This window comes from Bubalus bubalis, chromosome 2 (genome assembly GCF_019923935.1).
Source record: "Bubalus bubalis isolate 160015118507 breed Murrah chromosome 2, NDDB_SH_1, whole genome shotgun sequence".
In the NCBI taxonomy this organism is placed as follows: domain Eukaryota; kingdom Metazoa; phylum Chordata; class Mammalia; order Artiodactyla; family Bovidae; genus Bubalus; species Bubalus bubalis.
In genome coordinates, this window is record NC_059158.1 from 77157896 (window position 1) to 77174354 (window position 16459).

Here is a 16459-nt window from a genome sequence, read left to right on the forward strand (position 1 = left end):
CTGCGCCGTAGGGTTGGCGTGGCTTTCCGGCTCTGTTCGCGACGCCTGGGGAGGATTGTGGGGGCGCTGTGCTGCCGCCTCTTGGTCTCTGTTCCGTGTTCGCTCCGTGCACTCAGGGGTCCGTCCCTTGCCGCCCCTGTGCCCCCACGCTTGTCAGTCCCCGACTTTCGCTCTGGGAGCCCTGGCTGGGTGCCGAGAGGGGGTCTGTGTCGTGTGCGACCGCCCCTCCCCTCCCCACAAGGCAGCGTCCTGTGAAAAAGAAAGGTACGCCCTCGGCTTTCCCCTCAGTCTTAACGTTGGATGTTGTGGATGGTTAAACATTTTGGGTCCTTGAACATTGTGAGTTAGTGGTGAAAATTCTGACATTACTACCAAAGTAGAGTTGAATTACTCTTTTCTAGAGGCCCGCCCCTCCGTGGCCCGTGGAGACTCAGGCTGGTTTTGCGATAATTGCTGCATTTTCCTTCCTCTCGCCTTTTTCCTCTCCTCTTTATTGAGGAATGAAATATGAAATATTTACATTGTTTTTAGACTGCCTAAGATGTTCCACGTTGATTCCTCTAAGATAACTGTGAGTGGCCCTCCCGGTCGGTCAATCAAGTTTCCTGTCATATCCTCAGGGGCTGTGTCACTGAGGATATGCCATTCCCACCACACTAAGTTTTCAGTAAGCATGTCCCAGACGAGACCCATTGCTTTGCCCGTAAGTCCCTTGAGCATGGTGCCTTTGCGTCTCCCACGTGGCCTCTTGTTCACACATGGGCTAGGGTGTGATTGCATCGGACTGACAGGGCAAAAAGTACAGTACTCTGTGAGCGTGCTGTTTTTAAGCGTTTAGGATGAAACTTTTTAACCCTGCTAAATTTCCATCCTGCTAAATTTCCTTTGGGGCCTGGGCTTTTGCTGATTTTTCATGACTTATTTACAGCATACTGTGGAGTGCTTTGTATATTTTTAGAGAGCGCTATAATAGTTAATTTGGTAATTCATGAATGCAGCTGTCACTGAGAAAACAGACCCAGAAAAGATAACTGGATTTTCTTTGGCTGAAATGAAATTCAAATCACTGCTGAATTGAATTCATCTTTTTTTTTCTCCTTTCCCTTCACCCCCATTTGCTTGTCTTTCAGTGGTCTCACAAACAAGTCACCCAAGGGACAGTCGTCCTAGCTGCCCTCTTTTCCATCACCTTCAACCAAGTACTTTTGATTCTGTTATCCATCTCCTCTTCATATCCCCCCCACCCCAAGTAATTTAGGACCTCACCATTTTTTCACATTATTATGTTATGTAGCCTTCTCTCTGCCTTACTTAAATACTTCCAATTCCAACCCTCCACACTGCTGCCAGAGTGATTTTTCTAAAGCACAAATCTGTCATTTCCCTATTAAGTCTTTCAGTGGCTTCCAGTCACCCAGAGCAGAATTTCTCAAACCTACGTAGATACCTAGGATTTTCTATGGTGAACTTAAAATATGTTCAGTACATTAGATATATGCAAATATAAAACTGTATATAAACTCCTTATGTTGTATCTTTTGAACAACTATAACGCTCAAACAGTTGTACATTAAATGAACTATGAAACAAACTCTGATGAATGCTTATTCACTGATTACCAGTGAGACTGTTTGTCAGACCTGTCATGCTTCACTGTTCTTGGGGGCATGAATTCCTTACAGAAAGACCTGTCCTTACTGTCCTTGTTGCTGCTACTGCTAAGTTGCCTCAGTTGTGTCTGACTCTGTGCGACCCCATAGATGCAGCCCATCAGGCTCCCCCATCCTTGGGATTCTCTAGGCAAGAATACTGGAATGGGTTGCCATTTCCTTCTCCAATGCATGGAAGTGAAAAGTCAAAGTGAAGTCGCTCAGTCGTGTCCGACTCTTAGTGACCCCATGGACTGCAGCCTACCAGGCTCCTCCGTCCATGGGATTTTTCAGGCAAGAGTACTGGAGTGGGGTGCCATTGCTTTACCCAGTGACTTCACCTCTTTTCTTTATTTAAACCACTGTAAAAACCTTCCTTTGTTCCTTGTGTTAAGATTTCATTTGACCTTCACTTGACAAACACCATTTACATAAAATAGTCTCCGTGTCTCTCATTAACCTGTGCCAATGACAAATAGTCCCACTTGTTAGCCAGTGCAGTTCTAAACGCAAATGTGATTTGAAATCAATCAAATTTGATTGTGACAGTGATTAATCAAAGGGATGATCCAGAGTATCCTTTTCAAAAAAATTTTGTTTAGATTTTTATCAAATTGAAAATAAAAAGTATCCCTAGGGAAGTCTCATCATCTTGAGACTACATGTACCAATCCCTCAATATCTGTATAGGTGCTTTATAGGACAAAGTCTGTAAGTCTCAGTGTAGTATACAGGGCACTTGTTATCTGCATTTTGCCCACATTTTCAGCCTCATCTTTGCCCATCCTTCACATTTGCTCCTGTGGTTCTGACATGTTTCCTCCTTGCTCAAGCCAGGGTCCCTTTACATTAAAATTTTTCTTTATCTGGAGCTCCCTTCCTCTCCTCTTATCCATTTATCTCAAGACTCATGTCAGGTATCTCAGCTCCTCTCAGACACTTTTCCTGACCCTTCCATCTTAGTGATAACCTTGCCTCTTCTCTTGTGTTACTCTGCATTCACTGGCTGTAGCACTATATTAGAATTGTTTGTCTGTCTTTCCAACGTTTGTTTAGAGAGATCCATTCATTCATTCAACATCCATATGCATTAGCCACATTTTAGGCCCCGTGCTCTGGATGCATATGTATGTTGGATGAATGTTAGTCACTCAGTCATGTCCCACTCTTTGTGACCCCATGGACTGTAGTCCATCAGGCTCTGTCCATGGGATTCTCTAGGCAAGAATACTGGAGTGGGTTGCCATTTCCTTCACCAGGGGACCTTCCCAACCCAGGGATCGAACCCAGATCTTCTACACTGCAGGCAGTTTCTTTACCGTCTGAGCTACCAGGGAAGCCCATGTTGAATGAATGGACTCTTCTAAAAACAATGTATGTATAGATTCTATTATCATTAACTAAATACTTTTAACATAGAACTATATTTAGTCTTTATTCTTTAAATGTAGGAAACCACAATATTAAGAAGAAGAAATGTTGTTTTATTTGCTGAATTGTGTCTGACTCTTTTGCAACCCCATGGACTGGCCCACCAGGCTCCTCTGTCTATGGGATTTCCCAGGCAAGAATACTGGAGTGGATTGCCATTTTCTTCTCCAAGGGATCTTCCTGACCCAGGGATCGAACCTGTGTCTCCTGCGTTGCAGACAGATTCTTTACACTGAGCCAACGGGGAAACCCAGCCAATAAGAAGAAATAACTTAAAAAAAAACTTTTATCCCTAACAGTTCTCCCTATAAGTAGATATTTTCTTGTTGAAGGTAAAATGGCATAAACCCCTAGCTTAGGATATGGAGATGACTTCTCTGGGAGGCCTGGCGTGCTGCGATTCATGGGGTTGCAAAGAGTCGGACACGACTGAGCGACTGATCTGATCTGATCTGATCTCTTAATTTGGGGCATAGAAGAAGCATTAATTCTTTTTTTTCATTCTGTGTCTATATGATGCTTTGAGAATACTTAACCATCCTTGCCATGATACTTTAAGGATGAAGAAGAGATAAGAGTTCAGAAGTTAATAAAATGCTTTTTGTTCATATATTTTGTTTAAAGAGGGCTAACAGAATAAATATATAAAGCACTCTGGTTATTAAACCTAAACATTTACTCAGAGACAAAAAAAAAATTTGAACCAAGGCCACAAGAAGTCATTCATTCAAAATGTAATTATTTTCATCTACAATGTGCTGGGAACTATTTTGGCATAGGGTTTAACTGATCAGGAAACAAGATCCTCACATGTCCAGGGAGATAGACAGTAAATAGATTTTTAAAATATTTTCAGGTACTGATAAAGTACTGTGAAGAAGATAAAACAGGGGGATGTGCTTGATAGTGAGTGGTTGGGAGCCCTGCTGTACCCAGAATGGTCAGGAAAGGCCTTTCTGAAGAGTGGAGTTTTGAACTGAGCCTTGAATGAGGATGAGCCAATCTGCACAGAACTAAAGTTAGAGTAGTTCAGGCAGAGGGATGTTCCAATGCAGGGTCCCCAGGGCAATAACAACGTTGGATTATTCTAAAACTATCAGAAGGCTAGTATGCCTTGTCGGGAGTAAGGAATTTTGGATTTTATTCTGAGGTGAAGGGAAGCCATGGGACACTCTAGAGAAGGAAAGTAACATGATCTGATTTGTTTTGATGCGATCATTGTGGCTACAGTGTAGAGAATAGACTGCAGGGGCACGAGAAGGGAAACAGGGACATGGTGGCTGTGGCACTGACCCAGATAAGCGATGGTAAATGAGCTAGAGTGGCAGGGGAGAGGGAAAGAAGGTAACTGATTCAGGATATGTTCATATTAAAAGCAGAATTGACAGGACTTCTGATGATTTGAATATTAAAGGTATTAAAAAAATATTAAAGATACTAAATAAAAAGTATCAGTTCAGTTCAGTCATTCATTCGTGTCCGAGTCTTTGCAACCCCATGGACTGCAGCACGCCAGGCTTCCCTGTCCATCACCAACTCCCAGAGCTTACTCAAACTCATGTCCATCGAGTTGGTGATGCCATCCAACCATCTCATTCTCTGTTGTCCCCTTCTCCTCCTGCCTTCAGTATTTCCCAGCATCAGGGTCTTTTCCAGTGAGTCAGTTCTTCACATCAAGTGGCCAGAGTATTGGAGTTTCAGCTTCAGCAAGCAGAACCACAAATAAACATCTCAAACTCCCCCCCCCCCCAAAAAAAATGGAAAGCAGGGAAATAGTTGATGTGCTGTCAATGAAGGAAATAAAGATTTTATTAAATTAACACATTAGCATTGTAGACATTAATGCTGGAGAATGTTAGGATCTGTTCTATGGCTGGGGCATGTGGGAAGAGAGGAGTAAAATCAGGCCAGAAATAGGCAGGGGTCAGAGCTTGTTGGTCCATGCAGTGTGATGGAAAAAAATCTCTATAGAGTGATGTGACATTCCCTTTAAGAGATAGTTGCATACAGCATCAGGGCAAGAGTGAAGCAGACCAGTTAGCAGGTTAATTGTGTAGTTTTGGTGAGAGTTTTTTTTGGAAATTTATTTTGAAATTAATTGAGGCTTTTAACTGTAAATTTGGTTCTTTTGTTTTTCTCTGTATATTTTAATGATATGTAGTATCATTAAATGTACACTTAATGATGTACTGCACTGTAGTACAAATATGTAGTACATTCATTCATATGCAAAATCCAGAAAGATTTAGGTTTAAAGGATTGGTAGTAAAGTTTGCAAGCTATTTATTTTAAACATTTTACTTATTAAAAAGAATATGTATAGCTAACATGGCATAACATATAAATAATAAATAAAATGAATACCTAGATAGCTATCATTAACCTTAATAAAACAGAACATTACCTAAAATTTTGACATCTATGTGCCAATCCTGGTTCTTGGATCCCTCTTTTCTCTTAATATAAATAAAACATTAAGGTTTGAATGTTTTTGAGCATCATGTAAATTGAATCATAGTGCATATATGTACTCTTATACAGGTCGTCTTTTTTTTTCTTCAACATTATACTTGACAAAGTACCTGTGGGTTAATTTCATTTATTTTTACTACTATATAGTACTTAATTGTGTAAATTTTCTACAGTTTATTTATCCATTTTCTACTGGCTGGGCTTTTGTTTCTTTTGGGCTTTTTGTTCCTAGAAAAGTGCTGCTCTAGACCTTAAACCTGTCTTTTGGTACACACATTAAAGGTGTTCATTTTCTATTGCTACGTAGCAAATTACCCAAAACTAAGCACCTTAACTAACACCCATTTATTGTCTGTTTTTTTTTTTTAATAACACTGATAACTACTTGTCAGTATTATTTATCGAAGGGGGTCCTCATTTCTTTACAAATCTGTAGTGCTAACTCTGTTTATCAAGTTTACATTCATAGTCAATTTCTAGGCTCTGTTTTCTGGTCTGTTTTTCTATCCCCAGGTTAATGAATACCTGACCACTTTTATAATAAGGCTTTCAAGCTAGTAGAGCAAGACCTCTATTGCTTTTCTTTAGGAGGGTGTTACTTTTCTTTTTCTTTTTTTTTTTTTTACCATTTGCACTTGCCCTTTCATATACATTTTTAAATCCATTTAAGTTCTACAGAAACCTTACTGAAATTTTGGTTGGGATGACATTAAATCCACCCGTCAATTTGAGGAGAACTGACATCTTTACCATATATCAAATTATCCTATCTCTGAAAACAGTTTATCTCTCCATTTATTTGGATCTTTTTTAGTGTCTTAGCTCACTTCGTAAAGAATCCACCTGCAGTGCAGGATACCCCTGTTTGATTCCTGGGTCGGAACGATCCCCTGGATGAAGGGATAGGCTACCCACTCCAACATTCTTGGGCTTCCCTTGTGGCTCAGCTGGTAAAGAATCTGCCCACAATGTGGGAGACCTGGGTTCGATCCCTGGGTTGGGAAGATCCCCTGGAGAAGGGAAAGGCTACCTACTCCAGTATTCTGGCCTGGAGAATTGCTTGGACTGTATAGTCCATGGGGTCACAAAGAGTTGGACACCACTGAGTGACTTTCACTAATGAAATTTTATAATATTTTTTTACTGAATTGCATAATTTGCAACTTTCTAAGTACAGTGTATTTTTGGTCAGTGTTGTAAATGGTATATTTTTAAGTTTAGATTTTCTAACTACATTTTTGGTAGTATATAAACATGCAGTTGTCTGTATATTGATCTTATATTTAGCAACATGGCAACCCACTCTAGTGTTCTTGTCTGGAGAATCCCAGGGACCAGGGAGCCTGGTGGGCTGCAGTCTATGGGGTCACACCGAGTCGGACACGACTGAAGTGACTTAGCAGTAGCAGCAGTAGCAGTTCTTATATATTGATCTTTTGCTTGCCAATGTTTATCTTTAATAGCAATAATTGTCATTTGTAAGGTTTGGGGAATTTTTCTACATAGCCAATCATGTCCTCTGAAAACTGTGACAGTTTTGTTACTTCCTTCTCAATTCTTTTACCTTCTTTCCTCTTTTTTTTCTTTTTTTTTTGCTGTGTTGGCCAGGACCTACATACAGTTCAGTGTTGAGTAGAACCAGTGATAGTGGACCTCCTTGTCTTATTCATGTTTATAAATGGAATACTTCTAATATTTCACCACTAAGGATGATATCATAGGGTTTTGATAGGTGCCTTTTGTTAGGTTAATGAAATTCTCATCCATTCCATATTTGCTAAAAGTCTTGTTCATTTTTTTAAAAATATGAATGCGTATTGAATTTTGTCAAAAACTTTTTCTGTAACTGCTGAGGTGATGATATAGTTTTTTCTTTTAGTCTCATAATGTGATAATTACATGAATATATTTTCTAATGTCAAACCAAACTTGGGTTTAGATAAGTGTTTGTGATGTATTTTGTTTTTTAGAAACTGGGAGTTGGGCAACTACTGGCTTCATTACTTGCTCGGCTCCTTGGACCTTTGCTGGCTCTGAGGGTTTCTCTTTCTATCTAGCTGGTTTACTGGTGTATTTAAAGTACTTGTCTAGCCTTTTAGGAATATTTTATAGCAGAAAGATTTTGGAGGTATCAGGTTCACCAAATTACCAGAACTAGAATTCCACTTCCTCATATCTTTAGTGTAAAAAGCTTCCATTAATGTGAAATGCGATCACCTACCACCGTTTCAGTCTTCTCTTCTCGTCTCTGTGCATAATCATGCCCCTCCTTGCTGAAAACAAGGACGTAGAGTTGTACGGTAGAAAGCCTCACAGAAGGGTCAGAAGGCACGAGTTGCAGCACCAGCAGCATCAGTTGCTGCAAGCTTGACCAAGCCACTTACTCTCTCTGAATTTCCTTCAATCATCTGCTAAATGGAAACAGGATTGAAATGAGAATCGCATAAATTTATAAACATGAACACGTTGTGGAGAGTTTAGGAAGGAGAAAGTTTTGATTAAGTAGCAGAGGATTTTTTTAGGGTGGAGATTTCTTATGGTACTGTAATGGTGGATACATAACACTATGTGTTTCTTTTTTTCCAGTTGTGCTGCACATGGCTGGCAGGATCTTAGTTCCTCGACTAGGAATTGAACCTGTGCCCCCTGCAGTGGGAGTGTGGAGTCTTAACTAGTGAACTGCCAGGGAAGTCCCACACTATGCATTTAGTAAAACTCATATAGCTTAACAGTGGGCTTCCCTGGTAGCTCAGCATTACTGAATACACTTACCACTGCAGGAGATGCAGGTTCGATCCCTGGGTTGGAAAGATCTCTTAGAGAGGGAAATGGCTACCTACTCCAGTGTTCTTGCCTGGAGAATTCCACGGACAGAGGAGCCTGGCAGGCTGCAGTCCATAGGATCACAAAAGAGTCGGACATGACTTAGCAATTAAACAGCAACAACAACATAGTTTTACAGCACAAAGAGTAAAGTTTAATGTATGCAAAATTTTAAAAACAAGAGGATGAGGGGGTTCCAGGATATAATGCAGATTGAGACAAAAGAATCTAACTGTATTACAAAAGTATGCAGTGACCTCGCTGAAAGGTCCGGGAAAGGTGCTGACCTAAGTGACTTTGAGACTGTGAGACTAAAAGCACTAGGAACTGTCCTCTAGTAGTACTGTCCTCTAAGTCGATAAAAGTTTCCCACTGATATGGGTTAATAATTCTGTTCACATGTGTACTGGAATTGAACAGTTAGTAATTGGTGGATGATGGCAGCCAGATTTCATACTGTTGGTGTGGGCGATTAGAGACAACCAAGAGTGGAAGGCTAGTATGATCAGGTGGTAATGGATTAGAGTCGGAGACATAAGTATAAGCTCTAGTTTAGCTTAACTGTAGATACAGATGGATATATATGGAAACATTTGTAGATAAAGATATTTGCATATGCATGGTGTGATATACACACATATATTTCCTTGCTTTGTCAGTTGAGAGGGCCCAGAAGTGAGGACAGCTTAAGAGCAAAGAGCACACCCAGCGCCCAGACCATTCTCCAATAAAAGGGACAAACACTCTGTAGAGAAAGGGCTGATTCTAGGACTGGGTCAAGGAGTATGCAGGAGTCTGCAGCATCTTGTAGTGCCAGAAAGTAAGGAGATGCTCAAAAACACACTGATGAGAATGTGTCAAAAGGATATAGGAGGCAATTGAAAGAGGGTTTTAATGGCCACAGCAGGAAAGTTTGAACAACAAAATTAAATAGTATTGGGTTATAACCCAAAGTTTAAAAGTAAATATCTGTGAGTCCATACTGATATAAACAAGTGGTTGAATTAAATAAATGGGGAAGAAGAAACAAATCTGTGCAAAAAATTTCCAAATAACTTATGTAGACACTCCACCCTTAAGAAGGTGGAGCATAACTCTCTCCTCCTCAAAGGTTGGCTGTGCATAGTAACTTCCTGCCTAAGAGTATGGTATGGAAAGTGGGGGAAGTAACTTTACAGTAGAAACCTGCCAGTCACTAACTCACCACTTTATCAAGGTTAACATCAGCAGTGGTAAGTCATGTTCATATCATGTACCCTTGATATGATGTGATAAGAAGGACAGTTTTTCCTCCCTAAAGCCCATGCTGCTGCTGCTGTCGCTTCAGTCATGTCCGACTCTGTGCGACCCCATAGATGGCAGCCCACCGGGCTCCTCTGTCCCTGGGATTCTCCAGGTAAGAACAGAGGAGTGGGTTGCCATTTCCTTCTCCAATGCATGAAAGTGAAAGTGAAGTCGCTCAGTAAGTGTCTGGCTCTTCGTGCCCATAACCTCAGTCTAATCATGAGGAAAAACATCTGATGTTTTTCTAAAGATAACTGGGAGGCATTCAAAAGATAAACTGATCAATACTTCTCAAAACTGTCAAGGTTTTCAAAAACAAAGAAAGTGTGAGAAACTTTTAGAGCCAAAGAGGGGACTAAGGAGACCTGCTGACAAAGTGTCACGTGGTGTCGTGGATGGTAACCTGGAAGGGAAAAAGGGTGTTAGGGTGAAATGAAGGAAATCTGAATACGTTATGGACTTAAGTTCATAATTATGTATTAATATTGACTTGTTAATGGTAACAAATATACTGTACTAATGTAAGATTTTAATAATAGGGGAAACTGTGTCAGCTATATGGGAACTCTTTGTACTATCTGAAACTTTTCTATAAATCGAAAACCGTTGTAAAATTGAAAGTTTACTTTAAAAATGCAACAGGACTATGGTAGATACCACTGAATAGAGGCAGCATTGCTTTAGTGATTAAGAAGGTGAGCTCAGGTACCAGTCTGCCTGGGTTCAGATCTCAGTCTCACTACTCATTAGCTCTGTGAACCTGGTTACCCTAATTAACTAGAATTACTTAATCTCTATGTGCCTCAGTTTACTCATCTGTTAGATTCTTCAGAGGACTAAATGAGTTAATGTATGTAAAGCACTTAGAATAATGCCATACACATTCAGCACTATATAATTGTTTGAGTATATTTATTAATATCATTACTTCTTTACTTTTCATTTTGGGGGATTTCTGATTATAGCTGAATTTCACTGAGTATCCATCAGCATACTGAGTTTTAGTTTGGCATTCTGACAAAACAGTATTCATAGTTTTGTTTGTAAGGGGGAAATCATCAAGATGGTACGATTCCTTATTAAAATATCCATTTCCCTTGTTAAACTGGTGTTCTTTACAAAGCGCTGCCCACAGCACAAACCCCTTAGATTTAGGCTTCGGCACCTAAAATTTTGGTAATATTTGAAACAAAATGGAATGAATGTATTATAGAAACATGTTTTTAGGCCTTTTACTTCTCTGCCTAGAATACATACCAACTCTTTAGAAAACCCCATGTAGATCAGCAGTTCAGGTAGAATAGAATTTTGAGTAGAACATAGAATTTGGAATCAGGAGACCAACTTGGAGTGTGGGTTCTTGTAGCTGTGTGATCAAGGCAGCTCATTAATCCCTTTGAGCCTCTGGTCCCATCTGTAAAACAGTGATAACAGGAATGCGTCCTGCCTTCCTCCCTAGCTTATAGAATTGTTGTAAGGATTAGGTGTGAAAATGAATGTGAGAGCTTCTGTAAGTTGTAAAACCTGTACAAGTATTATTTGTTATAATAATCTCAGGTTTTCAACCAAAGTTCAACTCTAATGGAGCTTGATAGTCATATTAAGTGTTGGCGGTCATCTATATACCTTTACTTATTATGTAATAAACTGAAATCATTTGATTTTAAAATGCTTTAGATGGTATATTTTCTCACAGGACTTTAGTTTTTATGTTTTTCTTTGGTCTAACAAAGGAAGGCATTATTTTAATCTGGAGTTGTCTCTTTAAGGTGGCTGTTTGAGGATATGATTTCCAAACTCTTCGCTGAAATTGGCTATGTAGAGAACACAAGTGTGTTCCTGTGATTTAGGAAGTCGTCTCCTACAGATAGAGACCTTCTTGTCCTGATGTGGAGCTGACCAGCAGAGGGTGCACGAGCTTTCCCAGAAGCTAGGCTGGGCAGACCTGACTGGAGCCATCTGTGTGATGATTAACAAGCACTATAAATGAAAAGGTTCTAGCACATCAGAAACACAGTTATCGAATGCAAAGAGACAGTCGCCATAATGTCACACAGCAATGTAGGAAGTACCTGCCCTAGTTGGTGAATAGGAAGTTTCTGGATAATTGGAATTTGACATTCTAAGATGGGTTATTTGTCTGATTGGCACCTCCTCCTGCTACTGTTTGTCATTTCAAAACTTCTCTTTCCAGGTTCTTTGCCTCACCTTCTCAGCATCTGTAATTATCTGCCTCACCCGGTCTAACAAGTTGGGGGTTTTAAAAAGTAACCTTTCCCTGGACTCCTTTGACCCTAAGGTATTTGGGTCCTGAATCCAGTCAGCTACAGCATCCTGTCAGGGTCCCTCTAACCAAACTCTTACAGAGTCTGTGGCATCTTTTTTTCCTCCATGGAAATGGGTGACCATCAGAAAATTTGTTAACTTTTTAGTGTTACCTCACTGCCCATATCATCTTTTCTCCTCTTCCTTCCCAAGAGTGGATAGTACATAGAATGTATATATTTGAAAGTGAAAGTGAAAGTTGCTCAGTTGTGTATGACTTTTTGCAACCCCATGGACTGTATAGTCCATGGAATTCTCCAGGCCAGATTAATGGAGTGGGTAGCCTTTCCCTTCTCCTCAGGATCTTCCCAACCCAGGGATCGAACCCAGGTCTCCTGCATTGCAGGCGGATTCTTTACCAGCTGAGCCCAAGAATATTGGAGTGGGTAGCCTATCCTTTCTCCAGAGGATCGTCCTGACCCAGGAAACTAACTGGGGTCTCCTGCATTGCAGGCAGATTCTTTACCAACTGAACTATGAGAGAAACCCATGTATATACTTAATGGTTTTAAAAATATTTTTTTATTCTGATTATAAAAGTACTTTGAGTTTTCTTGAAAAGAATGTTTAGAGACATTAGGAAAATGTAAGGATATCCCTGAGCCTTTCAATCAGAGGGAACTCCTGTAAACTCTTCCAGACTTTTTCTGTGCATACATATGTGTATATATTGGTGTGTGTGTGTGTATACATATATATATACACACACACATTGATTAACATATATATATATTAATTTTTTAAAGAGATATACCATAGGTACTCTTTTGTACCTTTTTAGCCCTACCTAATAAGTCATGTACTTCTTTCTATATCAGCAAATTTAGGTTTTTACCAACATTTTAAGTGACTACATAGGTCAGCCCTCTAAAGATGAGTATTTGGATTGTTTGCAACTTTGCAGTATAATGCTGTGATAAATCCTTAATATATTCTTCTGATTGTATTCTTAAGATATATTTCTAGAAGTAGACTATTAGATTTCTTATTTAAAAATGTTCATGCGTTGCCACAGTTCCCTCAGGAAAGGTCTCTTGGTGCAGTCTCCCTGACAATGTTTGAGGATGCTTTTTACTGCACATTACTGATCACAACATTTCACCTTTTCCAAAATGATAGTGAATAACCCATTGCACCATTTTAAAAATATTGGTGGACTTAAATTAATCTAAGGCAGTAGTTTTCAAGTTTTTTGGTCACAGGACCCCTTGACACTCTGAAAAATTATAGAGGACCTCCAAAAGCTTTTGTTTATGTGGATCATGGCTATTATTATTTACTGTATTAGAAATTAAACCTAAGAAAAATGTAAATATTTAAGTCATTTTAAAATAGCAATAATAAGCCTGTTACACATTAGCATGAATACCCTTTTTATTAAAAGTACCTATATTTTTCAAAAGAAAAAAATTAGAAGAGTAGCATGGTTTTATATTTTTGCAAATCTTAACGTATGGCTTAAAAGAAGATGATTAGATTCTTATATTTGCTTTTGCATTAAGTCTGTTATGATATGTTGTTCTGGTTGATATATATGAAGAAAATCTGATGTCACACAGATCTATAATTTTCTAGTTAAGAAAGGAGTGCTTGAATAGTCTATTCAGATAAGTGTGAAGAATCTCCCTTGATCCTATACTGATCCCAGTAAGTGGTAGTTTTTTAAATGTTAATTTCAATATAATATTTGAAATCATACCCATGCATTTTTTTAATACTCTGTTACATTAAAATCCATGGTCTACCTTGCACTTTGGATCTGCATGTTTTTGTGACATCATATGTTGGCCATCTGGAAAATACTGGTTCCCTGAGTTGTGCAGGTCTTCCAAATGTTGACACGTTTCATTATACAATATCAAAAATACTTTATTCTCATAAGAACAGTGTTTTAAGGGTCAATAAGCTCTTAAGCTCACAGTGGTGGACATAGGGTTTACAAAATTCTAATTTTTGCTTGAAAGTTTGAATTTTTTCAGTGGCAACAAACGCTGTCCATTGTTTTCTTGACAGGCTTACTTTGTTTCTGAGAAAATGCCAAAGTAAAAATGGTGTTCCATGAAAACAGTCTTTATTGCTTCATCAAGGATACGCTTAAGTAAAATTGGCCTTTTGGTTTTTTTTCTTCAAATGTATGGTTGGTGAAGAAGGCGTGAAAGTGAAAGTGAAGTCGCTCAGTTATGTCCGACTCTTTGTGACCCCATGAATTGTAGCCCACCAGGCTCCCCCATCCATGGGATTTTCCAGGCAAGAGTACTGGAGTGGGTGCCATTTCTATCTCCAGGGGGTCTTCCCAACCTAGGGATGACCTCCCCTAAAGTTTGGTGCTATTCCCTTGATTCTGACCAAGGTACTAGCAGTTTTATCTCATTGCCTATACACCGTGAGTGCAAATGTCACCACAGTAAAAAATGCAAATAACATGTTGATGGTGTTATGAAAATATTTCTGACTTTTTGTAGACCCCCTTAAAGTGTCTTGGGAGCCCCTAGGGATCTGAGGACCACATTCTGAGAACCTCTGGTCTAAGATACTAGTCATAGAAACTCTTTCTCTTACCTGAGACTGGTTTAGAAATAGTCTGTGATCCAATTCTGGCCAGTGAAATCTGAGAGCAAGTCTGTCGAAGAGCTTGTGAAAAAGTTTCTTCATTGCTAAAAAGAGACATAAGAAAGAGATAGTCCTTTTCTTCCTGTCAATATTGCCATGCCAGTGTGATGCCTGGAACCACTGCAACTATTTTGTAATTGATGAAGCCAACCAGCCTTAGAATGAAGGTGATGCTGTTTAGAGCAAGATGGAGAAATGAGATGAACCTGGGTCCTTGATATTATAGAACTGAAGCCATACCTAGAACTTGCCCAACCTCTGGACTTACATCTAAGAGAGAGAATATTCTCTTATTATCTGAGCCAGTTTGAATAGTGTCTTCTGTTACTTGCAGTCAAAAGCATCCCCAGAAGGTATTAATATTTATTAGTGATGAACATTTTTAAGTGTCAAAAATTAACATTTTTAGTGGCCATTTGCATTTCTTTTGTGAATACTTATCGATGGTATTAGCACATTTTCTACCGAGGTCATTTTTAATTATTTTCTAAACATTCCTTACATATTAATCATATTAACACATTGTAACATTTTGTATTTATATCCACAAATGTCTTGCATAGTATGTTATTCTTATAAGCAATCAATTAGTCTTTTTTCTTTTACTCTTTATGTTGGCTTTGGTGTCATGTTTAAAAGAGTCTTTCCTACCCTACTTTTTAGTAAATATTCACATATATTTTTTCTAGGTCTATTAAAAAGTATTTTTACATTGAAAACTCTAATTCATCTGGAATTGATTTTGGTATTGATGGAGTAAGGATATAACTTTATTTTTTCTAAATGTGTGTGTGTGTGTGAGTCACTCAGTTGTGTCTGACTTTTTGTGATCCCGTGGACTGTAGCCCACCAGTCTCCTCTGTCCATGGGGTTTCCTAGGCAAGGATACTGAAGTAGGTAGCCATTTGCTTCTCCAAAGGATCTTCCTGCTTCAGTCCCTTAGTCTCCTGAATTGCAAGCAGATTCTTTACCATCTGAGTCACCAGGGAAGCCCAGGTAGCCCCTTTTCTTAATGTACTTTTTTGAATAGTCCAACCTTAACCTGCTGATTTGAAATACTAGCTTTATTAGAAATGGAATTCTTGTATATAGGGAGAGGGAAGCCTGGCGTTCTGCAGTCCGTGGGGTCTCAAAGAGTCACATGTGACTTGGCAACTGAACAAAAAATTCTGACTAATTTTTGGACTTTCTGTTCTCTTCCAGTGCTTTGACTGTGTGTCCTGGCACTATAGACATGGCCAGGACATTTTGCTTTGTAGAGTTTTGTAATGTCTGAAAGGACAAGGACTCCTCCCATCCTCCCTAACCCTACCCCACTACAATCAACAACACTCATTTTCCCTCCAGTATTTTCCTGATTCTTCCTATGTGTCTGTTCTTCCAGATGAAGTTTAAATTGTTTGTTCAGGTTCCCCAAACATTTTTGGAACGTTGATTGGAATTACTTTAATTTTGACCAGAATTTACATTTTTCACAATATTGAGTATTCAGTTCCAAAAACCTACTGTCTTCCTTTTAATTATCTTCCATGCCCCTCTGTAGAGTTATATAACTTTCTTCTTATCAGTCCTGTACATTTCTGGATAAATTTATTCCTAGATATTTCATATTTTTTTGCTACAATTGGAAGAAGGATCTTTTCCCCTGTATATTTTGTTTTGATTATCAATTTTAAAAAACCCTAAATCTAGCTCAACATTTCCAGATAGTTTTGGCTTCTCAAAACAGAATAAACAGAAAGGATACTATCATTTGTGGTAGTATAGTATGGACTATGTGATTTATGAGGTATGACTGTTGAAGACTGTTTAAGGGAACAGAACTTCCCAGAAACTATATGCTAATGAATATGATCTTTCCAAGC

General features: G+C 39.0%; 1 protein-coding gene across 8 annotated transcripts in view; it reads left to right on the forward strand.

Annotated features, from left to right (window-relative positions):
* Window positions 1-4: 4 nt before the first annotated feature.
* Window positions 5-16459, forward strand: part of METTL8 (methyltransferase 8, methylcytidine) — a 154936-nt gene continuing 138481 nt past the window's right edge. For 7 of the 8 annotated variants that reach the window (XM_044933891.2, XM_044933902.2, XM_044933880.2 and 4 more), the window contains exon 1: window positions 132-264. The gene's annotated coding sequence lies outside the window, so the exon portion shown is untranslated. Of the gene's footprint in view, window positions 265-16459 lie in introns of all 8 variants that reach the window. The other variant, XM_044933896.2, reaches the window with a different exon arrangement.